The following is a 27044-nucleotide window of genomic DNA, read 5'->3' on the forward strand; positions in this document are numbered from 1 at the left end:
AATTCATTTGACTTGCTTTATTTTGGCATTTGCTTTATTGCGGTGGTCTGGAACTGAACTGCACTATCTCCCAGTATCACATACTTCACAGTAAACTGACAGGAAGACAAGCGAGTAATGTGTTTTTCAGGAGTTTCTCTCTTAAATGTAGAATAGGGCACAAGGTTAAAATGCTTTTTTTTTTTTTTCCTTTTATTTTCTCTTGTACATTCCTTAACATGTAGAAACTTAAATCTTAAAGTACCCTTTAACTTAATTGGGGAAAAAGAAAGTAATCAACAAATCTATTCCATTTAGTTCCTTTTCTATAATAAAAATTTCTTGTATTTCTCTTAACTTTCTGAGCTTCTTTTTTTTCCCCAAAGGTGGTTTATTTTAAGAGAGAGAGAGCCATGCACGTGTGTGCACATGTGTGCATGGGGGAGGGATAGAGAGAATCCCAAGCAGGCTCTGCACTGGCAGCGCAGAGCCAGATATGGGGCTTGAACTCAGGAACTGTGAGATCATGCTGAGCCAAAACCAAGAGTTGGATGCTTAACCACCTGAGCCACCCAGGTGCTCCAACTTTCTATGCTTTTATTCTCCATTTGCTATGTGGGCTCAGATAAATTATATAAATATATTCTAACAACTTGTAATTTTTTTATAGAATAATATTTTTAAAATAGGTTTTTAACTCTATAAAATAAGCTTTTGGTGGGAACTTCAGGAAAAAATTTCATAGTAATTTTCCATACAACCAGGTGGTATTATGAGCTGCACTTACTTTTGAAGTAGGAAATAACATTAGAAAAAAGGATGTATACATATGTTTTCCCAAACCACATGATGATGTCTTGGAGAGCAGAGCCCTCTTTCTTAGCTATCATGGCACAGACCATTGAACCTTGCACTTGGTAGATCATTTTTTTTTTTTTTTTTTGAATTGAAGTGAATCTTGGGAAAGTGGTAGAAAAATGATTAGACTGTCAGTAGCAATGTGTTAGTCCTTCAAGGGCAGTGGGGAGAAGCTATTAGTATAATGTCATGGTTAGTACTTTTGAAATTATCATCTATTTAGGTAAAGAAACTTAAAGGGCCAATGTCTATGCTCTAAAGATAGAGACTTTAAGATTTAGTATGGTATCCTCCCATTTTATCTCGAGGTCAAGTTGTTGTTGTCGTTGTTGTTTTAAGCAATGAAGCTCTGATAAGCCAAAGAACAGGAAAACAAAAATATTCCCTATACTTGTAGTTGTAGTCCTCCTCGGGCCCCTTCCTGAGGTCTTCATAATTTGGAATAGAAAGTGGTGCCTGCCATGTTCCTTCCTGTGTCCTTAGCACGAAAGCAGTGCCTAGCACATAGTTGGTGTTCAGTTCAGTAAACATTTGTTGAATGAAAATTTATAAATTGATTTCTTTTTTAAAATTTAAATCCAAGTTAGCATACAGTGTAATAATGATTTCAGGAATAGATAAATTGATTTCTTTCATTTGATTTTGCTAGCACAGATTGTCTGGGCAGAGAGGGAGATACTGTTGAGGGACCAAATAGCAATAGCTGACATTTTTGCTTATGGTTAGGTAGTGGTGATGGTGTTAATCAGGTAGGCTTATGTTAGGATTTGCATTGGCCTTTCCCTGTGCCTAGAACACTATTCTCTTAGGTAAATCTTCATGCCTAACTTACTACCCACCTCCTCCGAATCTCTTATATATCACCTTCTTAAGCCTGTACTGATCACTGTTAAGTATATTTTTTGAAATTTAATTCTTTTGAAGTTTGTTTTGAGAGAGAGAGTGTGTGTGTATGTGTGAGCAGGATAGGGGGGAGAGAGAGGAAGAGAGAGAGAATCCCAAGCAGTCTCCACACTGTCAGCACGGAGCCTGATGCGAGGCTGGAACTCAAGAAACATGAGTTCGTGACCTGAGCTGAAATCAAGAGTCGGTCAGTTAACCAACTGACCTACCCAGGTGCCCCTGACCACTCTGTTTAAAATGGTAACTGCTTCTCTCTCCCTGTACTTCCAAGTTTCCTTATCTTAGTCTGTTTTTTTCCCATAACAACTACCTCCTTGAAACATATACTGTATAATTTACTTATGATTATTATTTACTGTCTCACCACCAGTGGCAGTTCCTTTAGGGGCTTTGACTATTTGTCCGCTGTGTTCTACATGACTCATAAATGCTCAGCAAGCATTTGAGAGAGTATGCACACGAGTAGGAGAGGTGCAGAGGGAGGGAGAGAGAGAATCTTAAACAGGCTCCACGCTCAGCACAGAGGCTGATGTCGGGCTCCATCTCATCCTGAGATCGTGACCTGAGCCGAAATCAAGAGTCAGACACTCAATGGACGCTAGCCACCCAGGCACCCCAATTTTTATGTTAAAAATTTATATTTGAAAGTACTGTCTTCATTATTTAAAAAGTTTTGCTTTTGGAGACCACTGTGTGCCATTGTGCTACCAAGGCAAACCTGTGCAAGGTTTAAGGACTATATTCTCGGTGTAAAAGGGACTGAGTTTTGGCTTTGCTGAAATGCATCATCTGCTTCAAACCTCTAGCATCTTTTTGGTGAAGTTGTCGTAGCCTTCAGTGCTGGTTTGGTTAATGAGAAAGAGTCTAGGTTTGAGTGAGTTCCGCTGTGTGCTGATGGAACATTTATTTCCTACTGGAGGTGGTTTTCCACAAAGGGAGGAATGACAATAGCAATAGCTTCCTTCCTTCCTTTTGACTAGGCTCTATACTAAACATTTTATGTATATTTTCTTTTCTAATCTTTATTAAAACCCTATAAGGAATGTATTCTTGTCCCTTTTTTCTCACAAAAAACTTAAGAGGTCTTAGAGGTTAAACAGGCAGTTTGCTTAGCCAGCAAGTGTGTACAAGCTGGAATTTAATTCTGAGCAGTGTGACCTATAGAGGAATTTCACTGCACAAAATGTCTCCCTACTTAAGAGCACCTAGAAGTGAAAAAGAAATGAGAAACAGCGTAGTGGAACTCTGATGTCACAGAGACCTTTATCTTTTTATTTGCTCCAGCTTCGCATGACTTAAGTTGATTGAATGAGGCCACTGCGATTGAAACAGTAATGTTATGTTAAAGTTAAGCGATGCAATTTAAATAAAGTACATTTTAAATAGAACCAGAGCTAGCTCCTAACCAGATCTTCTATTACTTAGACTTAGTTTAGCTCAAGAACAATTTAGCTTATCTCTGGAGCAGAATTTGTATGATCTTCCTTCATTTTCCCTAAAAATTAGATACAGTGGGATGGCAAAAATTATAATGTGGCTGCATTGAAAGTATAGTTTAGTATAGGTATAGAGGGGTAGAGAGTGGGTAGGTTTTGTTGTTTTGGATTTAAGAGAAAAGATTTTCTAGATCCTAGAATATGTATATAATTATACCAGTGTAAATAGTCATCCCCTGTGTACCACACAAAATCATTTGTAATTTCAGATTTTGATTAGAAAATTCTTATTCTTTAATGTGAGTTACTTTTTAACCTTAATTAGCTGTTTGTGTATTTTTGTCTGTAAGATGATGTGTTTTATTTCCCCTGCCGTAAAAATACTTCTGCTCTGTCTTAAGGAGCCTCATACCTGGGTATTTCCAGTATTATAAATTAATTTTTAATTTAAGTTTTAAAACCATGGTGGTTTATGGGGAGTGTATTAGAACCTATACTTGCAGGAAATCATGCTTACGGATACATACTTATATGCTGAACCCAGTAATGTTCTTACGATAGGAAGGGTTGTAGGATACTATTGTGTACATAGCTAGTAGAATCATTTTATTTAAAAAAAATTCTCCAGGGGCACCTGGGTGGCTCAGTTGGTTGAGTGTTGGACTTTGGCTCAGGTCACAATCTCATGTTTCATGGGTTTGAGCCCAGAATCGGGCTCCATGCTGACAGTATGGAGCCTGCCTGGAATTCTCTCTCTTACCCTCTCTACCCTTCCCCCACTCATTCATTTTCTCTCTCTGTCTCTGTCTCTGTCTCTCTCTCAAGGAAAAAAAAAAATTCTCCAGAGTAAGACATAGGTACTTATTTTGGAGATACATTGAGACTTTTCTGGCCTGAAATGATCATTGGTGAGAGTTGTGTCCCTTTTGGGTTTCTAGAACTGTGGTGAGAACATCATATTGAATGAGGTCCTTTTCTTGACACTCCCATTCAATTTTAGTGGGATGAAATACTGAAAAAAGCTTTTTCTTAATCCTTCTTTTTCCCCTTTTGAAGTAGCCAGCAAAGGGTTTTTTCTCAAATGCATGTTCATGGTGAGGGAAAAATGTGATGGTTCAGGAGAGTTTATGATGAAAGCACTAGTTCCTTTTCCCACCCCTCCCCACCTCAGTTCCCTTTTCAGGGAAACCACAACAGTTGTTTCTGGTGGATTCTTTTAGTTTACTTCTTTCATTTCTTGGTTTCCTAATTTTAAGCATTATCTATTGATTTTCTGCTTTGATAGTCAAGGTTTAACTCTTATTTACCAACTGTCAAGAATTATAAGGGATCTGAGATTTGACCTTACTTGAAGCTAACAAGTTAGCCTGCCAGTTTTGTGGATGCTGGTGGAAGGCTCAGTTAGAGATAAAGTACAGTTTATTACTCATAGCAGTAGCAGTAGCCAGAGTAGCAGCATTCATTTGTGTCAGTGTCCTAAGCCTCAATTCCCACAGGGCACTGCAGACAGGGCCACATAATACCTGTTTGCATAGTAGGTTTTGTTACTGGAGAAAACTCTGAGCTTAGAGATTTCAAATATTTTATAATGGGGAGTAAGTGTGCCTGGCCTTTGCTCCAGAGGGAGATAGTAAGCATGTCTGCTTTTTGTTCTTGAAGAAAAGACTTTATATCTTGCAAGGTCATTTGCTGTATGAACATCTTTGAAAATAACAGTCCAGAACAAAGAGCAGACAGTGTCTTGCCTGAAAGACCTAGAGACCCATTACAAATTATTTCTTCACACCACTACCCCATTCCCCATCTTCTTTCTGCTGTAGTTCTGCCATTATTTTTAGCTCTCTGGTCATCTTGGTAAATACTATGTATTTATTTTTATTTCACTAACAATAGATGGTGTCTTTTGACTTCCTGCTCTGAAAGAGGAGTATATAAGATAGGAATCCTTGTAAGTGTTAGAAAACTAGTTCAACCATAACTTAAGTGGAAAAGAAAATTGGTTCGAAGAACTGAGAGTCTGAGGAGGATAGAGTAGGACAGGATCCACATGCTCAATCCTTGCTTTGAAGAGTTGCTCTCTTGCTGTTATCAGTCTGATTTCCTCCTTTTAGCTTTATTTTCAGGATCCTTCACACCCTGCCACCCCCCCACCCCCACCCCGCCACCCATTCTAGGCTGTGTGTTTATTTCCAAACAAGTTATGGCAAGGTGGAGAGAATAGACTGGTATAGTTAACAGCCTGGTCACATGCACACTCTTAGAGATGGGTATGGGGTCAACCCTATATGAAACACATGTGTTAGGGGTCTGAAGAAGGTAATTCTCCAAAGATAAAACAGGATGCCATTACCTCCCCATATCAGAATTCTCATTTGTATTCTTTTTTGGGGGGCATTTTTTGCTTTTATAGCTTCCTATGAAACAGTTAAGTTACACTTTTTAAAGATAATATCAAATTTCTAGTATCTCCCTTTTTCATAGTTAGCTTCCTTGATGCCCTCTATCTTCCTGCTCCATTCTGTGAGCTTTATTTAGAACTGCTGCCCAACTGACATCCTGTGACTTGCCTTCATTATGCTCCTGTTTCCCATATATTCCTCTTTCTTGAATTATTGCTTTGTTTTGCTAGTGTACATACTAAGGTAAGATGTGTGGGAGGTAAATTTTGAGTGATTCCGTGTCTGGAAGGGTTTTTATTTTGTTCTTAAACTGGAATGTTAGTGTGGCTGGGAATGGAATTCTAGGTTTGAACATCATTTTCTGTCACATTTTTAAAGGCATTGCTCAACTATTAGTATCCTTCATTATTGATGAGAATTCCTAGGCCAGTTTGATTCTTGGTTCCTTTGTAGATGAGCTGCCTTTTCTCTGAAAGCTTTTAGTATCTTTTTGATCTTGTCTGAAATTTTCCAATGATATGTCTTGATGTTGGTCTCTATTGATTTGAGCACTGAGTGGGCCCTATTGTAAGACTTCTATAAATCTATTAACTTAATCATCTTTTGGGGAAAACATATTTTTTTGGAAACTTTCTCCAATTTTTTTTCTTTTCATTCTGGAATTCTTTTTTTTTGTTTAATTTTTTATTGAAGGATAGTTGACACACAATGTTACTAGTTTCAAGTGTAGAACATAGTGATTCACCATCTCTATATGTTACACTGTGCTCTCCACCAGTGTACTTACCATCTGTCACTCTCCAGTGCTGTTATAATACATACCACTGACTGTATTCCCTGTTCTTTCTGGAATTCTTCTAATCAAATGCTGATCTCCTGGACTGATGCTGTGGGTCCTTTGGTAATTTTTTGTCTCTGTTTTTGTCTATTTTCTAGATTTCATCTTCACAACTTCAAACTTTATATTGCCTTTTTATTTATTTATTTTAAAGTTTATTTTGAGAGAGAGAGAGAGCATGAGCAGGGGAGGGGCAGAGAGAGAGGGAGAATCCCAAGTAGGCTCCGTGCTATTAGCGCAGAGCCCAACATGGGGCTCAGTCTCATGATCCTGAGATCGTGACCTGAGCTGAAACCAAGAATTGGATGCTTAACTGACCGAGCCACCCAGGCGCCTCCTCTATATTGCCTCTTTAAATTGATATTTTATTTCCAAGAGTCTTTCTCATTCTTTTTTGCTTTTTCACGGCATCGTGTTTTGCTTTATGGATGCAATATCTTGACTGTTTCTGAAGATCTTAATTACAAGGCTTTTGACAAGATCTGTTCTGTTTTATGAATTCTCTTTCTTCCTTTGTCACATTTCTTTAACTTTTGTTTTCTTGTCTCTTTCAAGTTACAGATGTTTGATTCTGATTTAACCAATCAAATGGAAGAATGAAACCGTATAAAATTGATTTTGGGGGTGCCTAGGTGGCTCAGTTGGTTAAGTGTCTGACTCTTGGTTTTGGCTCAGGTCATGATCTCACAGTCTGAGATCGAGCCCGGAACTCGGCACTGGGCATGGAGCCTACTTAAGATTCTGTCTCTCCCTCTGCTCCTCTCCTGCATGTGCTCTCTCACGCTCTCAAAATAATAATAATAATAATAATAATAATAATAATAATAAATAAAATAAAATTGATTGGGATCTCTGCCTAGACAAGGTCTGTCAACTGGTGAGCTTTGCATTAAGGTGAGCAGTTTGGGGAGGCCCCATTATTCTTGGTCAGTGGTGCTAATGCCTTTAATAGCTGCTGTTCTCTTCAGACAGTTTAATTTCATTAAAGAAGGATCTTCTAGTTTTAAATGTTTTTAATATTGTAAAATTTCAAAGATAATGAGGATTATGAAAAGAGCCAATGATATAGGGTCTAGAAGTGTTTTAGAGTGAAAAGTTTGAAGGTATAGAGTAGTATAGTAGAGAACAGCCCAGACGTTAAGAGCCAGAGGGCTCGTGTTCAAATCTGGTTCTGCCACTGAGTTACACTTAGGTCACTTACAAGTTACTTAGCCTTTCAGTGCCTGCCCACTTTTCTCATCTGTAATATTTAGATAATAATACTCACCTATTAGGGTTGTTATGAGGATTTAGTTAAAAGTACATACTAGATACTTGGCATATGATAAATTCTCAGAAGGTGTTAATTTTTTTTCTCTCTTTGCCAATAATAATTATGCAATTTAGATATGGTGATGATTGCCCACAGCAGAGATTTTGGTACGATTAGGTAACTTTAGATTGTGTTTTTCTCTTTAGAACCTCAAAAAACATTTGGTGTCATTACTTGAAGTGCTGAAATGTGTATGTGCAAATGTTTTCATAAAAGTCTTTGAAAGGTTCTCCTCCCCCACCTCCAAAGGATCTTACTAAAGATAACTTGATAAGAAAAGTAGTCTTGGAGCACAGCCAGAAAACTAGGAATGAAAAAATACTATTTCCATTCCCAGAAACCTCTGTACAATCAGAATCATATGTGCTCAGGATGTTAGGGAAGCTTTGTTCCCATGCAAAACACACTGACAGTCCTACTTCTTGGATTTCAGAAAATGTTGAAAGTGTCTTTATAAATCGATGTCTAGGGCAGGACTGGCAGGAGGAAATAGTTCTTGAAAGAATTTTTTTTTTCTTCTAGTACACCCCCATTATGTTGGAACACTGTGAGACTTTCCTCACCACACTCTTCTGACTATTTGTGAAATTCAGGTGAATTATATAAAACTCTTGTGTGGTTGTTCCTATCTCCCTACCCTCTCCAAACTTGACCCTTATTTGAACTAGGGGGTTTTAGTTTGAATTATTGATCTTGTTTTTTGTTTTTGTTTTTGTTTTTTCCTCTCCCACATAGTGGAGGAAGTCCTTGGAATCTATTATTGTTTCTGTTATTATTATTTACTTTTTGAAATGCAGATGCACACAAAAGTAGTCAGTGAGCTCCTGTATATCAGTTAGTTTCAACATTTTGCCATAGTTGTTTATTCTTGTCCCCATTTAAAAACAATTTTTAAATTCTAGACATTGTGTCATTTTAGTGCTGAATGTATCAATATGTGTTTTTTAAAGGGACATTTTTGGGTACCTAGGTGGCTCAGTCGGTGAAGCGTCCAACTTCAGCTCAGGTCACGATCTCACAGCTTGTGGGTTTAAGTCCCACATCGGGCTCTGTGTTGACAGCTCAGAGCCTGGCGCCTGCTTTGAATTCTGTGTCTCCCCCTCTCTCTGCCCGTCCCATGCTCATGCTCTGTCTCTCAATAATAAATAAAGGTTAAAAAAAATTTTTTTTAAAGGGACATTCTCCCCCATAACCACAGGGCCATTGTTTTACCTAACAAAATTAACAGATTGCTCTGTTGCCTAGCTTTTGAATTTTACTCTCCATATTAGTATCATCAAATTCCTTTACTTTGTCTAAAACCCAGATATATTCAGGTAGTGGTATCATTTTTAAAGGACCTGTTTTTCTTCATTTACATGAAAATAATTTGTATTTTCCAAGTGCTTTGATTTTAATTTACAGAAAGTTTCAAGCACATAAAAATAGATGAAATCCATGTAATAACCCCCCATGTACCTACCACCCAGCTTTGACAGTTATGAACTCAGTGTTCAATTTTCTTTCATCTGTTCTTCCACTTTCTTCCTCTGGGGTTATTTTCAGACAAATCACAGATGTCATTTCATTTGTAGTCTAGTGTATCTTTAAAGGATAAGGACTCTTTAAAATATATGTATATATATATATTAAAAAATGTATATGTATTTATCCCCCAAGCCTTGATATCATCAAATATCCATTGTTCAAATTTCCAGTTGTCTCACATGTCCTAGTTTATTATATTTATTTATTTTTCAAATGTTACAGTTTTTTTAAAGCTTACACAAAGGCAATTTATTAACAGAAGACAATAATTTGGGAATCCTGCTCATAGACCGCAACCACAATGACCCCTATTCTTGTGGGTGCTATTGGAGGGGATAGGGGTGACATTCTCAATCCTCCTGATCTTCATTCCTGAGTGGGCAAGGGCTCTGAGGACTGACTGGGCCTAGGTTCAGGGGTCTTGGTTCTATTTCCTCCTGTGGCCTGGAGTTTGATGTGGAGTACAGTGATGCTCAGCTCCTTGCACCCTCTGGGCTACATGCTGGGTAGTCAACAAGGCAGCATAGGGAGAGGATGCATCTTGGTCAGCCTCACCTTCATCCCACCAGTCACCTGGCAGATTGTTGCCTTGACAGATTGGTGACTTGGACAAATGTGTCACTGAGACATGTAAAGATGTGGTAGACAGCAAACGCATTTTCTCCTTCAGCTACCTGAGGTCCAAGGCTAATGACCTATTCTTCCTTCTTTTCTTTCCCCTTGCAAGGAGCCTTTTCTGAGTGTCTCCTCCATACTTTGACACTGGAAAGCTCAATGTCCTAGTTTTTATCAGGATCCACATAAGGTCACGAACTTCCAGCTGGTTGGTAATGACTTTTTAAATCCTTTTTAGTTTAGAGCTTCCCCCTCACTACCTCTTTTTTATCCCTCTTCTGGTAATTTCTTTATTAAAGAAACCAGGGTTTTGGTCCTTTAGAGTTTCCAAGTCTGGATTTTAATGATTATATCCCTGTGGTTGATAACATGTTCTTATGTCTTGTTCTCTCTAGTAAACTGTTACTATCACTGTTGAGCATACTAAATATTCTTGTAATTCTGAAGATACAAAGGTTATTATTTTGTAAATTTTAGAATTGATTTAAATTCTATACAGGTATATAATGCCAGTTACCATTTAAGGTGTGGCCTTTTCTTTTTGGTGAAACAGTATTTTAAAAAAATATTTTAATCCCCCCTCCATATTTTATTTATTTTGAGAGAGAGTGTGAGCGAGTGGGGGAGGGGCAGAGAGAGAAGGAGAGAGAGAGAATCCCAAGCAGGCTCTGTGCTGTCAGCACAGAGCCCAACATGGGGCTTTGATCCCACACACCGTGAGATCATGACCTGACCCAAAATCAGAGACGCTGAACCGGCTGAGCTATCTGGGCACTCCAGTGAAACAGTATTTGTAAAGTGAGTTGATAGCTAATTAGAAGTTGTAAGCCAGATTCCTTGGCATTGCAGTGGACTACTCTTCACATAATGAAAAGCAGCCCTGTCAGGGCAACATTAAAAAGAATTTTATTGATGTTACGCAGTATCTAGTACACTTAGCTTTATCTTCTGAAATACATAGGTAGTGGAATTCCATTGTATCCTCATGTAAAATGAAGGCTGTATCAGTGGCCTTTGGTGGGTCTTGAGTGAGAAAGCACCTAGCACAGTGCCAAGTATGGAAGAGACATTTGAATGTTCATTTCCTTTTCTGTAAGCATGGTCATAATTGTGAGATTCTTCTGTCTTCATTAGAAAGTTTTAGGTAAAAGGCTGGTGGCCAGGAAAACCATACCTAGTCTAAAGGGTTAGTTTGGGCCAAGAACAGGTCTGTCAGAGTGAGCCAGGGTGCACAGTCTTAGAACAGGTTATGGAATAGATGGTCAGAACAGATGAGTCATGTCACACATACCGTGTTCCACTGTTCTCCCTTTCCCCTCAACCCATGTTCCACCGTTCCCCTTTCCCCACCGACCTCTGTGGTTGCTGTCTGACAGATAGTACAGCAGAAGATGGGCATTAGGTCAGTCCTAGTACAAGAAAAACAGTGATTGGACCACTAGGAAGACAGAGCAGCAGAGGTGGCCATAGGGAACTAGGGACCAGGCAAACAGACTGGCCGAAAGATGTAGGTATAGCTCCAGCAGCAAGGAAGGACAAGGTGGTTGCAGAGTAATGTGCAGAAAGTCTAATGAGAACAACCATGAAGGACCATTTCTCTCCTCCTCTTCCCCCTCCCCTTCCCCTCTCCCTCCCCTTCCTCCTCCTCCTCCTCCTCCTCCTCCTCCTCCTCCTCCTCCTCCTCCTTCTTCTTTCTTGCAGTTTCTGGTTTCTTAAATGACAGTTTCTTTCATGAGGCCTTAAAATAGTTTACTGGTAAGAGTATTTCAGCTAAGCTTCTAGGTTTGAATAACAGAACATCCAAATGGAGATGACTTTTGGAATTCTTTTTATCAGCTAGAATCAGACATTTGGACCATCTAGTACACTTAGCTTCTGCTTGCTCCTGCTTGGTTGTGTAGGAAATTTATATGATGTTAGGCTAGCTAATAGTATAGACATTAAATTTATTTATTTTGCAGTTTTATACCTTTATTTGACAGCATTTAGTTCTTACCCACGTTAATTGCCTGTAGATTTTGGAGAGTGGTGACAGGTGCATAGGTAACCAATGTATACAGCTTGTTTGGTGAATTTTTATCCTTGTTACGTTTTCTGGTCAACCGCGCACATATGTGGTATGGAACATTTCGTATGTCTTTTGCCCAGAGAGCTTTGTTGAACCTGGTGTCCATGTGCACATCTCTTTCATGGCAAATTTCCAGATGTCTTTGAGTACCCGAGGGGCACTCTTCTTGAAACCCACTCCATGGATGTGCTTGTGAATGTTGATGGTGTATTCTTTGGTTACTACCTTGTTGATAGCCAAACAGCCCTTCTTTTTTGCCACCTTTCTTTGCAGTAGTCATTCTGCCAGGTCCTGGTTGCAAAAAAACAAACAAAAACAAAACAAAAAACAAAAAAAACAAGAATAGTATAGAAATTTATACACCCTTGCTCACATCAAGTGATTGTCATCTCTTGTTTGGGGGAAAGTATAGGGATAGAGGAATCTCCTCAAGGAAACTCCCTTTAGTAGTTATTTTTCTCATAGCTAGCAGCTAATCTGAGTACTCTGACTAGAATAGGCTTAATAATTATAAAGTAGTGCTAAGTTACTTATTAGCTATGGGAAACAAATTGTATGGTATTTCCTGGGTTTAAAGAAGAATTGATTAAAGGCTAAGAAATTGGTTTTCCTTCTTTGGGAAGGTCCTTTCTAAATCTAACTAGTCTTTGGGCACATACATCAAAGTGTAAGGGACTTGCCTGTGATTTGAACTACATCTATATCTCTTTCTGGTGAATAAAAGAAGTAGCAAAGAAGCTAAGTGTCAGAGCTTGTAAAGAGATTCTGGGGCAAGTTTGCTCCTAATGTTCCTTAATTTAAGCAAGATGGTTTCATGTTTCTTTTCTGGAATAAACTATGAAAACAAATATGTTGAGCATACTGGAGCAGAGTAGAGTAGGAGAAACAGTCAAGGACATTGTACATTCATTGACTGGGGTAGAAAGTACCCACAGTGGCCTATGTTATTCTGATACAATAGAACAACCTAGATAAATAGATAAATTTTTTTTTTATATAATCAAGTTTACTCATTATTTTTGAGAGAGAGAGCGAGCGCACAAGCAGGGAAGGGGCACAGAGAGAGGAGAGAGGGAGACACAGAATCTGAAGCGGGCTTCCAGGCTCTGAGCTGTCAGCACAGAGCCCAACGTGAGGCTCTAACTCACAAACCGCGAGCGAGATCATGACCTGAGCCGAAATCAGATGCTTAACGGACTGAGCCCCGATAAAATGTTTTAATATGCGTTAATTTCTAGGACTCTACAGAACTCGCGTTTTAAGCATAGGCTATTCTTTCTTTCAGTAAAATGTTAAATGCCACCTATGTCTTAACACCATTACAAGAACTGACCAAGTTGTTGAAAAATGATTACATAAGAGTGAGCACTAATTTTGGTTTGCTTTGAACAAAGTAGACAGGACCATTCTGTCTAATTATATTATCGAGTGGGTACTCTGCTAAGGGATCTGATCCTCACCACAACTCTGAAGTATCAGACTCAGAAGTAGTGACTCACCCAATGTCATAGAGCGAAGAAAAAATGGCTACTCTTAGAGTAGAATCCAGGCTTTGCAGGAATTGAGGTGATATTTTGCTTAACCATTGGGGGGGGGTGTCTTTTGTGTAAATTACTATATTTAAATAGTCTGTGACATCATAATTTACTGTTTTTACTAAATATCACAAATTAGGATTCGATAACTGGTTACTCCCCCCACCCTGGCCCTCCCATGGAGCTAAATTAGGATTGGAGCTTCCAATTTCATAGGTGGTAGCCTGTGGGGAGCTGTTGGGAAGGGAAGAACTTGGATCCTGTTATCTATTTCCATAGTTATAAATTTTTTGGAATTTTTGAAGCCACGAGAACTTTTTTTTTTAATCCCCTTAATTTCCTTCTTCCTCATCTTGCTTCCATTTCCTGCCCCCAAATAAAAATAATCACATTTGTAAAAGAGGGCAAAGGGTGTTGAGAACCAGCAGGTTTAGGCAGATGTTAAGTGTAAAGGGCAGGAAGCCATGTTTACTAGGCCAGGTAACTGCCTGAGAAGAGATGTGCCCTTAGAGAAGAGTCTGGGTACAAGGGTGGTAAAGACAGAGACAATTTCAGTTTCCCTTGAAGACTGTCATTCATATGGGTCCTGTGGGGCTGATGTAAAGGAGTTATTTCATTGGACCTGTTGGAAGGCTCTTGTTCTGTGTCCAAGTGGGTGAGAAGTATTTTTTTTTTCTTTTAAATTATGTGAGGGGTCTGTTGAGCACATTGGAGCAGAGTGGAGTATAATAGTCAAGGGCATTGTACATTCATTGCCTGGAGCAGAAGGCACCCACATTGGCCTGGGTTATTCTGATATGATAGAATGCCACTCGTTGGATGTAACAGAGGAGAACAACAAAAGCAGAACAATGATCAGTTTCTTAAATTTCTGTAGTTTGTTAGGAGATCTGTGTATAATAGTAAATTTATTCACAAGTGAATTAACTAGCAGGTTTTTGCTTGGTTGCTATTGCAACTATCACAGTTCCTTTCCCTACTGGGAATCCAGGTGGACTCTTGAGAAAGGTTCTTGGTTTTGTCACCTGGCTTGGTGACCTGCCGAAAACCACGTGAGATGTGCTTTATGTACCCTCATGAACTTGTGACCTTGAGTGTACCAGGGTCTAATACTATGATGGTATTAAATAAACTTCCTTTTGCGTTTAGATTTTGAGGTTGGAAAAGCACTCTATGCCTTCCTTTGGTAAAAGTCTCTGAAGTTGAACAGTCTTTGTTGGTGGAATGCCTTTTCTGCCACTGGAGAGGTTCAGGCTGTGTGACCCCTTAGAGAATGGGTTATAAAAAGGACTCAAAAGTCATACTGGAAATAGGTAACCTTTAGATTATATACACATTTTGTTCATTTTTAAAATGTAAAAGTTAAAGATTTTCCTAAATCTAGAAAAGTAAAACTGGAAAAAAGATTTTAAATTTCTTTTTTCTTTACTCTTCACCCACATTATTAGGTTTTCATAGCTCTAATCAGTATCTGTGTTTCCCTCCTATTTGGAAATATGCTTACTTCATACATAACAGGTATCGTTCTTTAAAACAAAGGGGGGGGTTTCAAACTTTCTCTGCTTTCCACAGTCCAGATACCTTTATGACTGTATCATAAATGTAAATAAAGCTTATCTTCAGTAATTGCATTTCTGGAAACAGCTTTAAGTCCTTCTCCACTTACCAGGCAGTCAGGTTTCGGAAAGGATGTTTTTTTGTTTTTGTTTTTTAAATGTGTTTATAGGGGCACCTGGGTGACTCATTTGGTTAAGCATCTGACTTTGGCTCAGGTCATGATCTCACGGGTTGGTGAGTTTGAGCCCCGCGTTGGGCTCTGTGCTGACAGCTCAGAGCCTGGAGCCTGCTTCGAATTCTGTGTCTCCCTCTCTCGCTGCCATTCCCCCGTTCATGCTGTCTCTCTCTCTCTCAAAAATAAATATTAAAAAAAAATAAATAAATGTTTATATACTCTAGTGGTATTTGCATACACATTTTATTTTTAAAATATGTAACTTATTTCATTTGTAAGACAAATTAATTTGTTCAGCTAAAGCAAACAACCAACCAAATAAAACCAACCGTTGTCCTTTATTTTAGTTGCAATTTTTGGCAGCTTTTATTCCTTGGTTTTCTGACATATTCCAGGCTATTTTCTAGTTGTCCTGTTGTGCTCAGGTTTTAAGAAACTGGCCATCAGGGGGTGAAAATGGCAGAATTCTGTATCCTTAAATGAACGTACTAACTCAGCATTTGCCCATTTCTGCATGTCTTGTCAAGAAAAAGTAGATTTGCTAACATCATTGGACAGGAGACACAAAGCATTATACTTTGGAAGATAGCGGCTATTTTAAATCTTCATCATTCTCTTTTGAAAATACTCAAAATACAAAATAACACTAAAGAGGAGAGGTGCAAGTTTTTTTTGATATCACTACAGAGTTGGATGTCTCATTTGCAAACTGTGTCATATAATGGGCTTCTCTTTGTTAGCTTGTTTGAATATATTCGTGTCTCCTTTTTTCCATTTATGGCCCACCAGTGTCTCTGTGAATGGCTGTATGAACAACCGACCTCACTCACTGGTCTGTGTTGTCTTATCCATTGGCCAAATTTCAACCATGATTCCAGTGATGTACCTATTTAACAATTTTACTATTCCCTTTAGGAATCACTATAAAGATCTATACCCAAAGGATATTTGGCAACAGTAGGAATATGACTTTGATCCTAAGTTTTATAAATTTACATTAGAGAGACTTATAGACAATTTTTTGTTTTCATTGGATAAATATTAAAAAAAAAATTTTTTTAAGTTTATTTATTTTGGGAGGGAGGAGGGGCAGAGAGAGAGAATTCCAAGCAGGTTCCACACTGTCAGTGCAGAGCCCGACATGGGGTGTAAACTCCCAACCCGCAAGATCATGACCTGAGCTGAAATCAAGAGTTGGACTTAACCAACTGAGCCACCCAGGGGCCCCTGATGTTTTCATTTTACTTTAGAGACAGGGAGAGTGAGAGAGTGCGCACAAACTGGAGAGGGGCAGAGGGGGAAAGAGAGAATCCTAAGAAGGCTCCTTGCTCATGGAGGAACCTGATGCTGGGCTCAGTTTAAGGACTGTGAAATCATGACCTGAGCTGAAATTAGGAGCTGGTTGCTCAACCCACTCAACCACCCAGGTGCCCTTGTTTTCATTTGTTTCTTGTTATTAGGAACTTAAAGTGTTGATTCATTCGGAAAAGACCTCAGATGAGATGAAATTTGAAGTGTTTATAAAGATAGTTACCCGTTTGGGGTGGCTAGGTGGCTCAGTTAGGTAAGTGTCCGACTCTTGATTTTGGCTCAGGTCATGATCTCACATTTTGTGCGTTTGAGCCCCATGCCGGCCTCTGCGCTGACAGTGTGGAGCCTGCTTGGGATTCTCTCCCTCTCTCCGTCTCTCTCTGCTCCTCCCCAGATCATGTATGTTGTCTCTCTCTCTCAAAATAAACATTAAAAAAAAATAAAAGCAAACTTACCTGTTTTGAGTGCTCACAGCATTTTTTGCTAAGCATTTTACATGCATATGTGTTAAGGACGCAAGATTTTTGTTGTCATATTATTAGACCTACAAGCGAGGTATTCTTTAAAAAAAAAAAAAAAACCCAAAACTTCCAGGGAGGTTCTAATCAACTAAAGTTGAGAACAGTTGCTTTAGGAAGATTAACAGATACCTGGGACACCTGGCTGGCTCGGTTGGAAGAGGGTGCAACTCTTGATCTCAGGTTTGTGACTTCAAGCCCCACATTGGGTATAGAGATTTCTAAAATAAATAAACTTCAAAAAAAAAAGGGGGGGGGGTGGGGAGGATCCACAGATACTTGGCTTGGGTCTCTGGGTGGCTGGTTAAGTTTCTTGGAGAGAAACTATGGAAAGGGGCTTAGTGTGTAAGTGTCCGGTTGGGTTGGCAGTTGGAAATAGGATCTGAAGCCCAGAGGCGGTTGGGTTCTAGAGATGAAGTATGGGAGAATTATTGGCAGCTGGATGGTATTCAGGGTTATAGGGTTAGGTAAACTTGCTCTGGGAGAGCTTGCATGATGAAGAAAAGATGCAGAATCCTAGGGAACCTTGAAATGTTTTGAGTGGACAGAAAGGAGTAAGAGAACAGATACATAGGTGTTCAACGAAGAAACAGGAACAGCAGAGGAGTGTGTGGTATTTCAGAGGCCAAGAGAGAAGATAGGATCAGATTACAGAGAACAGAGGTGCCTGGCATATGGTGAGTGCTCAATAAATACTTGTTGCAAGTAGAATTTAAGTTTCCAGTGGATTATCAGTTAGGAGATTGCTTGGTAAAAATTTAATTGGCAGTAGTATTTTTCCTACCTTACTCCTAGGCTTGTCTTGTTCCCCTTTGTAAGTTCCTTATTCTCTGCTTTAACAGAGTTTTATAGGGCTTTGCTATGGGCCATTGTTCTCCCAAGTGTGGTTCCCCAGACCAGAAGCGTCAACATCACCTGGGAACTTGTTAGAAGTGAAAATCCTCAGGCCCTACCCAGATCTACTGAATCAGAAGCTCTGGGGATGGGACCCATTCGTCTATGTTTTGACAAACCTTCCATGTGATTGTGATGCTTGCTCAAATTTGAAAACCAATGTCTTAAGACTTTTTCTCTGTGCTTTCTACTTAGGTGTTTAGTTTTTTTTTGTTTTTGTTTTTGTTTCTGTTTTTTTTTTTTTTTTTTTTTTAATCATGGCTTCAATTGCCATGTATGTGCCAAAACTTCCAAATTTACCTCTTCGATCCGTTCTTCTGAGGACCAGGTCCACAGATCTAATTGTGTGTTATTCATTTTGATTTGGATGTCTCTCAGTTCCTCCAGCTCAATTTGTCCAAAATTGAACTCAGAATTTTTCTCCCAGCCATCTTTTCTGGGACTCTATAGTAGACACTTTTATCCATGTGGATGTTCATGCTAGAAACTTAAGCTTGATTCACTTTCTTACACAAACACTAACAAGTTCTAAGTATATTCCACTCTGTTGGTTTAGGACACACACACACACACACACACACACACACACACACACGTACCAAACAAACAAAATGGCGATAATGAGTAAGTGTCCCCCCAAGTTAATTGAGAGACAGTCTTTTAGGAAGTGTCAATTCTCAGAACTGCTAGTGAGTGATCAGCCTGCCTTGCTGAGTATGATTCCAGAGTTTAAAGGTTAATAAGTATTATAAAACATGGTTTCTAAACTCCAGTACTTCATCTTGTGTTCAACCAAAAGAACTTGTGTATAAATGTATAACATAATCTGGTTACTGTTACCGGAGAGAATATACAAAGCTATGTCTGTTGTAGTCCATAGACAGTTCCAGGGAAAGGTGGGTTGTGAAGTGTAGCTAGGATGTTTTGGTTGAAGTCATGATAGCACCACTTGCTGTGACCATGGGCAAGTTAACTTTTCCTTCACTATGCCTCAGTTTCCTTAACTGTAAAATTGGAGATAATAACCATCCATACTTCAGAGCTATTAGGATTAATTATACAGTATTTAAGACTTTGTAAGCGGTGCCTGGCATATAGGTAAAGGTTCAATAATGTAAGCTATATTATTACTATCTCTTCCACCTTGTCACTCTAGTCCATCCCTTCTTGAATTCTGTTGGCTACTAGTAGCTATTCAATTCAGACATACCATGCACTTGGATGCTTTAAAAATGCTTATGCATCCAGGTCTTCATTTAACCCTCCTCTGATTCCCCAGTTTAGGTTAAGTTTCCTTTTATATGTTTCCTTAATACCCTGTACTTTTTCACAGTACTTTGTAAACATTATTATTACGTTTTTAGTAATAGCTTTATTGAAATAGAATTCATATACCACACGGTTAACTCATTTAAAGTGTGCATTTCAATGCTATCCACAGAATTATGTAACCATCACCAAAATCAATTTTAGAGCATTTGATTCAAGTCGTAAGAGTACCACTTGCTATCATGAAGATAGCAGAAAGGGTCTCTGTACCCAGTAGGGGTCGTTTCACATACCCTCTACTCCTCCCAGAAAATCTGCTTTCTGTCTGTCAAGAGTTGCTTTTCTGGACATTTCATATAAATAGAACCATGTGTGTGATCTTTTGTGTTTGTTTTCTTTCATTTTGCATAATGTTTTCAAGGTTCATCCATGTTCTAGTACATACCAGTAAGTCATTTCTTTTTATGGTTGAATAGTATTCCCTTGTATGGATATACACAGTTTGTTTATTTGTTCATCAATTGATGGACATTTAGGTTGTTTCCACTTTCTGGCTGTTAGGAATAATGGTATTGTGAACATCCATGTACAGGTTTTTATGTGGACGTATGTTTTCATTTCTTGAATTTATACATCTTTAAGAGTGAAATTGCTGGGTCGTATGGTAACTCTATGTTTAACCTTTTGAAAAACTGCCAAATTGTTTTCCAATGCTCCTGTATACTTTTTACATTTCTAATACCAGTATATGAAGATTCCAATTTATCCATGTCCTTGCTAACATTTATTTTCACTTTTCAATTCTTGCCATTCTGGGGGGGTGTGAAGTAATCTCATTGTGGTTTTGATTTGCATTTTCCTGATAGCTAATGATGTTGGGCATTTATTCATGTGTTTATTAGTAGTATATCTTTGGAGAAATTATTTATTTCCTTTCCCCAGTATTTAATTGGGTTGTCTTTGTATTACTGGGTTACAAGAATTCATTATATCTTCTAGATACAGATTCCTTATCAGATACATAATTTGCAAGTATTTTCTCCCATTGTGGGAGGTTGTGTTTTTCACTTTCTTGATAGTTAAAATTTAACATTTTAAATTTGGTGGAGTCTGTTTTTTCTTCTGTTGCTTGTACTTTTGGTGTCATATGTAAGAAACCATTGCCTAATTCAAGAAGATTCATTGCCCAGTTTCTTCCAAGAGTTTTACATAGTTAGTTTTAGTTCTTACTCGTTACGTAACTATTTTTCTGTCTTCTCTGTTAGAATGTCAGCACCATAGGAGGACTAGGATGGTGTTTGTCTTATTTATTTGTCCTTTGGGTCTCATTTAAGGCTTGGGAAATACTAAGTGTTCAGTGATGATTGTTCATGATTTTGGAAAGACCAACTTTGAGGAGCTATTATCAAAATGCATTAAACACCTAACTTGAAACAGTCTAGTTTTTTGTTTTTTCTTTTAAAGCTAGGAACTGAAATATTTTGTTAATGTTGCCAGGAGCTGAATTAATACTGAACATTAGGTTTTAGGTAAATAAGTGTGTTAATTATAATTGCCTTACTTAGTTCTCAGAACTTGCTTGTTGGTAACATTACAAAACTGGACTTCATAGCTGAGTATTTTATGCATTTGCTTTTAGACTTTTAGAATTTTTACTCTGTTCTCCATCTTTGATTCTTAAAAGAATAAAGCAATGAACAAGTCCCATATTTCTAAACCTCTGTATGTCCTTGTGATAAACAAATTTTATGCCACTTTCCAGGAATCTGATACCACCCTCAGTAGGTGTTGGAAGGTATAGAACCTCTTTTCTGGTTATTTCCACAGTAAGGAGGAGGATTTTGTGAGGTTTTCCTAACAAATGATGTTCTCCTTCCTGTAATACTAGGTTTGGAGTTAAGGTGGCATCTGAAATGAGGGTTTGTTTTTTTTTTTTTAATTTTTTTTTCAACGTTTTTTATTTATTTTTGGGACAGAGAGAGACAGAGCATGAACGGGGGAGGGGCAGAGAGAGAGGGAGACACAGAATCGGAAACAGGCTCCAGGCTCCGAGCCATCAGCCCAGAGCCTGACGCGGGGCTCGAACTCACGGACCGCGAGATCGTGACCTGGCTGAAGTCGGACGCTTAACCGACTGCGCCACCCAGGCGCCCCTGAAATGAGGGTTTTGACGTATATGAAATTCAACTACTGTGACTTCCCTGAATAACATAGACTTTGTCTCTGTAAAATTGGAGCTTAATCTTTTGAGGAGAATTGGCATTTTGAGAATGAGTGATTTTGTACCTGACTAGGGGTCAGTTTTTTGTTTTTGTTTTTTAATGGATTGATGCTATAAAGTAATTTTAATGTGAGAAGTACCACATACTAGTACAATAATCAAATTTAGGTATCTTGATAGATTTCAGACAGAACCTGGAGGAAAATTTTTAGGATGAAGCTAAATCATGGAGGGAAATATCACCTCATTTAATATTTGGGTTTAAGAAGCCCTCAGTAACGGGTATTTATAAAGAATGTGTAGGTATTTGCATATATTAAACAAATTAGAATTTTACATCAGAAAAATAATCTGATTCTCAAGGGAAAGAATAGTATTTGGATTTATTGCTTAGTTACAGTGACTTGTCTGCTGCTAAAGTGATGATATTGTTTAATATGAGAGAGGTATATGTCTCAATTCTGATGAAATTACCTTTAGGTGTGTGTTTATGTTTGTGAATTTAATTTTTACGATGGTAACCTCATTCTATCATGAAAAACTTAAAAAAATCTGCTAGCCTTGAGTGCTGTATTTTTTATGTTGGGAATAGCAGATTATTTCTAATGCTTGAAGCACCAGCCCCTGTCTTATAAACAGCATCACTGTCTTTCTTGTCCATGAAAATATCTTTCAGAATATGTAAGTTTGGGTACTAATTAGACATAATCTTAAGTCATTTGTAGTGGGGGGAAACTTTCAATGAATTCTTCCATATTTCAGGCTTCCCGTACTCACCTACCACTTTATTTTATTGTGAACTTGAATAATTTTCTTTTTGAATGATTTTTTTTCTTTGATCCATAGCAGTTAATTGCAAAACAAAAGCAACAAACAAAATATGCCAAACTGCAGCTTCCACAAATGTCAAGAGAATAGCAGAGTTCCTGTACTTCAAAGTTGTGAGGGTGGGTGAGGTGTGGGGGTTTGATTGAAATGAAGGGTTGATTAGTCTTCTATGTTCTATTCAGTTTTCTTTTGACCTTTAAGTAGGTCACAAATACAGAAAACAGAATTTTCTCATTTATATTTTATTTTGTTTTAAAAATAATTTACTACTTGTATAATTTAGAATAGGTTTGCAGCACTGTACATGTTTTTATTATTTATTATTTATCCCCCCCCCCCCCCCCCCACCACCCAGAGAGGGGCAGGGAGTGTTACACAGTTCGGTTTTTAGAGATGAAGAGGAAAATAGAAGCTAGTTCAAAAATTTGACTTGGGCAGTTTTTTGGGAATGCCATTTTGAAACATGAGATATACCTCTGTTTTGTTTTTTTGTAGTGCTTTCTTACCTCATTCTTACCCTAAATTGCCGGATAAGTTTAAATGTATGGCCTCAGAAATTAAGGAGTGCACTTGTTGTGATGAGCACAGGGTGATGTATGGAACTATTGAATTACTATATTGTATACCAAAACTAATGTAACACTATTGTGTTAACTAACTGTAATTAAAATACAAACTTAAGAAAATGGAAAAATATGGCCTCACTCTTAAATAATGATAAAATTATTTTGTCTAAAATCACTGTAAATTGCAAATAATTTAGAGGCCGACCCATTTTTATTGTAATCATCTTTCTAGGTTTGGAGCTGTGTGAGACTGGTTTGCTTTTCAAAATATATTTATGAGGTTTATTACAAAATATGGGTTTTACCTACTTGGTTTTTGTTCTTTGTGGCAAAAATGATGTTGAATGGTTCTTGGCACACTAAGGCTGTATCTGAGGAAGTGCCCAAGAAGAGCTTAAATCCTTGGGATTCTTTTAAAAATAGCTCATCTGAGAAGACCCTCCCCTTTCAGTTTAGTGTGAGCAGTAGATATCTCTCACACTAGCTATTAATTGATATAAAATATAAATTCTAATTAATGCATTAGAATTGCATCTGGAAAGAAGGTTTCAAAAATATGAGTTTTATTTTTTTATTTTTTTTATTTTTTATTTTTTCTAAAATATGAGTTTTAAAAACAACCTATGAAAAATGTTTCATAAAAATTTTCACTGAATAGGATTTCTCCCAGGCCTGAATTTTAGACCCCATTTTTCCTCTACTACACTTCATACACTACTGTGTACTGTGTGTATGTGTAAGGCCGTGTTGGTGTGGTTATAAAGTCATAGCCTTATTAAATGTCTTTTTTATACTTCTTCCGATTTTGCCTTGAAGTCCGTTAATAAAGCATGAAGTAATGTAATTAATGTAGATTGAATAAAATATCGACAAGCCACAATGACAGATAAAGTGCCACATTTTAAACCTGTGTAAGAACAGTGGAGTACTCCTACAAACCAAGTTTTATGTTGCTATTTGTTGCCTGCAGTGAATTTCTACTTCTATTAAATATTTGTGAAACACATGGTTTTCTGTAGAGTTGCAGTGTTATATTTAAAGGTTTCCACTTAGTTGTTTCTACACAGCATCCTTTTGAAAGTTATAACGTTGCATCTAGTATCCAGCACATATTTTAAGTTTATGGATTATGCAAGGAAATAATAAACATCTTTGTGTTTAAAAACAGGCCATATTTAGGTCTTACTAAATGGAACCTTCCTCCCCGAGTGCTTTTCAGATAATAAAAAATTTTTATTGTGTAAAGAAGGAAGAGAATTTAGCATCTGCATTAGGATCATTTTTTCCTATATCCTATTAGCTAATTCCAAGATTGTTTAATATGGTATCCACCCATTTCATTTGGCCACAACTTTTGCTCTCATGAAAGTAAGACTGATTGTTCTGAATTGCTGTGTGTATGTGCTTTGGCACAGCATGAAGGTACCCTTAATAACATTGCCATTGTCTTTAAAACAGCTTGCAGTTATGACTACAAATAAAAGGGTGCGACAGGAGGGCATGGCAGATAATGGCTCATTTTTCCGCCCCTAGTGTTTAACAGATCTGCTTTGTTCTATGAGCCTTTTGTGTTCCCTTGGACTACCTACTGTATTTTCTGTTCCTAGTCAACTAAAATGTTTGCAAATTTGTCACTATAACTTTGACATGTCTGTATACAGTCAACCACCTGATTTCTTTTTGTGGAGGAAAAGAAAACAATTTTTGTGGAAAGAAGTTTAGTGGCCTTACCTCTATTGGCATTTATTTTTTCACTTGCATGTTTAAGTGCTTACATGTTTAAATTGTGTGACTCTTGTCCTCCAAATGTTTGTTTACTATTGTCTGTTTAAAAATTTGGGAATGGTCTTTAGTTTTAATCTTCTTCCTTTTTTCAGTGCACAGTAATACAATCTTTATTGTGTAATTTATTTTTAAACAAGTATTTTCTATGGAAAGAATTGCTGGCTATTTGAGTGGCTCTGTTTTAGATTGCTGAGAGATTCTATTCTGACCATTAAAGGAGGATATTATTTCTGCGGTCCTTATTCCTATTTTATTTTATTTTTTTGAGAGAGAGAGAGAGAGAGAGAGAGAGAGAGCGTGAGTGCGAGTGCGCACGGGGCATGGGCAGAGGGAGGGAGAGAGACACTCTTAAGCATGCTCCGCGCCCAGCGCGGAGCCTGACGCAGACTAGGGGCTCCATCTCACGACTGTGAGATCTTGACCTGAGCTGAAATCGGGGATCAGGATGCTAACCAACTGAGCCACCCAGTGCCCCCATCTTATTTTAAATAACTGTATCAAGTGATGAAGGAGGAGAAAACAAATGTTCTCACTGCTTTACAAGGTTATCTTCTATTCCTCATTGACCCCTTTAAGAGAAGGACTGACACTTAATGTCCTTCTTGGCAATCACATACGGTTGTTAGCATTTATTCCTATCTTACTGATTCAGAAATGGAGGACCAGAGAAAACAAGTATTTTACCTAGGATTGCAGACATATATCTTATAGTAGTGTGACTCTAAAGCCAATACTTTCTGTACTAAGCATATCATTTTCTACTTGAAGTGGCTTATTTTTAGGGTCAGTTTATCCTTTGGGAGATACAGTTAGCAGCATAAAATAAATAGTTAATGTGTTAAATAAGTCAGAATTCAACGATGCTTAAGGTATACCAAGGAGCAAGGATAACTTGTCTTTGATGTTTTACGGAGTTCATTGATAAATAGCCTTACCTTTAAAAGTACTGCTGTAGTACTTTAACATGGAATTTTAAATATGATTTTCACGTTAAGGTTCTTCCATATTTGGGTTATCATCTTCATTTTACAGATGCTGAAACTGAGTTGCAAGCTTGAGGTAAGTGCTAAGTATTGCTAGATGTGAAGTTCAGGTTTTCAAAAGAAAACAGTAGTTTACTATACATAAAGAGAACCCAGTGATTTGCAGTCAAGATACTTCAGGTGAGCTATACCATCAATTCTTCCTTAGTTCCCTTATCTTTAAAAAGAAGAGATGAACTAAGTGATCTCTAATCCCTCTTTAATGATGCAGATCTCTGTTTCAGAATGATTACATTTTAAAAGCTTCAGGGGTCCATGAATTTAAATGGGAAAATGTTAGATTCTTGTTTTCACTAATCTCTAACTGAAATTTAACATTTGCTTCAAACCACAGCAAATTAGCAAGCAGTCCCTGTGACTTTGTGGAATCACAGGTTTTTTTAATTTAATTTTTTTAAGTTTATTTATTTCTTTTGAGAGAAACAGAGACTGTGCATGTGAGGGAGGGGCAGAGGGGGGGGGAGAGAGAGAGAGAGAGAGAGAGAGAGAGAAAGAGAAAGAAAGAGAAAGAAAGAGAGAAAGAGAAAGAGAATATCTGTCAGCGTGGTGCCCGATGTGGGGCTCTAACTCAGGAGCCGCAAGATCGTGACCTGAGGTGAAAGCAAAAATCAGACGCTTAACTGACTGAGTCACCCAGGCGCCCCTGGAATCAAAGATATTTTTATGTCACATTGCAGTTGTTGCAGATATCGTGAAGATACCATTTATGTTGGTCATAATTTGGAAATTATGGTAGTTAATAGCTTGTCATTGAAGCTTGTTATTTTATATATTACAAACGTAAAAAGTGCATTTAATACTAATGAGTTTTCAAAAAATATTTTGGTAACAGTATTTTAACATAATTGGTTTTCGTTGTGTGTATGGTTTTGTTTTAAAAAATATTCTGAGAGTTTACAGTTTTCACGTACTCCAAGGAAATTTAAGGCACAAAAAAGGTTAAATTCCCGTTCTCCTCAGTGGCTGCAAAAGGGGCCCAGGTTGCTTCTGGTTGATGTGAAAGAACTTCTGGGTACTACTTTTTGGGGGGCTGTGAGTGGATGGAGAGTCATCTCTGTATCACTCTCAGGTTTCCAGAATGATGGATTATGATTATGTGACTTTTTACTAATGCTGAGGAAGTGAGATATAACCAAAATGGCAATAATAGAAATAAATTTATGATCATCTCTATTTTGGATATGCTTTTCTGCAAGAATTAAGTTTCTAAGTGGTTGTTCCATTTGAGGGATTGTAGGAAAAGAGCTCTTATTTGAGGTTATCTGCTGTTGATATTCTAAGCCAGGAGGACTAGCTTGCCAAGAACAAAAGTTACCCACACAGCACATGTAGTGCACAGAATATTTCTGAAGTAGATCAGTTGGAAGGCTGTATTACCTTAAAAACATTAGGATTAGGATATTTACT

General features: G+C 37.8%; 1 protein-coding gene across 5 annotated transcripts in view; it reads left to right on the plus strand.

Moving 5' to 3' along the window:
- Window positions 1-27044, plus strand: part of FBXO34 (F-box protein 34) — an 87867-nt gene that overhangs the window by 15465 nt on the left and 45358 nt on the right. The window contains exon 1 of one of the 5 annotated variants that reach the window (XM_019451735.2): window positions 25647-25757. The exons of the other annotated variants lie outside the window; for them this stretch is intronic. The gene's annotated coding sequence lies outside the window, so the exon portion shown is untranslated. Of the gene's footprint in view, window positions 1-25646; window positions 25758-27044 lie in introns of those variants that run through there. 5 annotated transcript variants of the gene reach the window in all.

Source organism: Panthera pardus, unplaced genomic scaffold (assembly GCF_024362965.1).
Source record: "Panthera pardus isolate Hobbes unplaced genomic scaffold, ASM2436296v1 HiC_scaffold_24, whole genome shotgun sequence".
Classification (NCBI taxonomy): domain Eukaryota; kingdom Metazoa; phylum Chordata; class Mammalia; order Carnivora; family Felidae; genus Panthera; species Panthera pardus.